Here is a 497-nt window from a genome sequence, read left to right as displayed (position 1 = left end):
GCCATCTTGGGCAGCCATCTTGGGCAGCCATCTTGGGCAGCCATCTTAGGCAACCATACTCTGAGCCCCCAAGATCCCCCTTATCCTGGGTTTATCTACCCATGAGGGTGGAGAGGGCAGCATCCTTGGCAAGGAGTCTGGACCCTATGACCACTCCACCGTCACCCAGCTCTGTATTTTCACTGGTCCCTTACTGATAGGGAATTTTATTCTTCCATAAAAGAAATCAGCATGACTGTTACAAAAGCCATAAGGTCATTGCTAAAAAAATTGTTTTGTTTTTAACTCTCTGAGGCATGTAAACAGAGAGAGAAGAGTGAAGTGGCTGCAGGCTGAAGGCATTTGGAGAGATGTGTGCACATGTGTATCAACATAGCCATCTCCATTAAACCCCATAACTTCCTGCTGCTCCTGTGTAGACAACAGATGCCTCTCTGGAGACATCCTTTAGAGTTTGTTTACTATGATTTACAAAGGCCACTGGGTTGGTGCTCCTT

This window comes from Grammomys surdaster, unplaced genomic scaffold (assembly GCF_004785775.1).
Source record: "Grammomys surdaster isolate TR1022 unplaced genomic scaffold, NIH_TR_1.0 132, whole genome shotgun sequence".
Classification (NCBI taxonomy): domain Eukaryota; kingdom Metazoa; phylum Chordata; class Mammalia; order Rodentia; family Muridae; genus Grammomys; species Grammomys surdaster.
The sequence above is the reverse complement of the archived record's forward strand: the minus strand, read 5'-3'. Positions refer to the sequence as shown.